The following is a 757-nucleotide window of genomic DNA, read 5'->3' as shown; positions in this document are numbered from 1 at the left end:
GCGCTAGATTCGAGGTACGTCTTCGATCTATATATTAATTTTATTTAGGACTAAGTTGTCTAGTAGTAACGGTATAGTAGTTTCTGTTAATATTATCTTAGTATCTACTAATATATATAAACAAATAATACTTTATCTACCCGTTAGGAAGATAAGGGTAAATTTTAGTAATAGAAGACTACTTAATAGGATGTCCTAGAATTGTTTTAATTTTATAGCCTAATTTACTCTCTTATTAAGCTTATAGTACTACGACGGGCCTAGACGATAGTTTTAGTATAATATTAGAAAAGAATAGGAGAATATTCAAAGAAATATTTAAACTACCTAATACTCTAAATTATACTACTACTTATAAACATCGTCTAAACTAGGGCGCTAGACGAGACTAATACCGTTTATAACGTAGGCTAAAACAAATTCTATCTATACTATAGCTATCTAGGAAGGAGCTTTCCGATTTAGGCGGAGGCTATAAGTACTACGAGGCTACTACTCCTCTATTCGCCTAGTAGTTAACCGGCGTCTACTAGTTAATTTAAACGTTACCGCTAGTGCCTTTTACTAACCTAGACTTCTACTTTAGCTTTAGGCTAACGCGCGTACTAGTAATCTTAACTAGCTTAAAGCTTTCTTTTATATATTAAAGGTCGATACCGCCGATATAAAAGATAGCTAGTAAGAGCTAATTAGAGTTAAGATTAGGACTGTTATCGGCTTTACGAAGGTCGCCGACAAGAATTAGGTCTAGCGTTTA

This window comes from Pseudocercospora fijiensis, assembly GCF_000340215.1.
Source record: "Pseudocercospora fijiensis CIRAD86 unplaced genomic scaffold MYCFIscaffold_2, whole genome shotgun sequence".
Taxonomy (NCBI): domain Eukaryota; kingdom Fungi; phylum Ascomycota; class Dothideomycetes; order Mycosphaerellales; family Mycosphaerellaceae; genus Pseudocercospora; species Pseudocercospora fijiensis.
The sequence above is the reverse complement of the archived record's forward strand: the minus strand, read 5'-3'. Positions refer to the sequence as shown.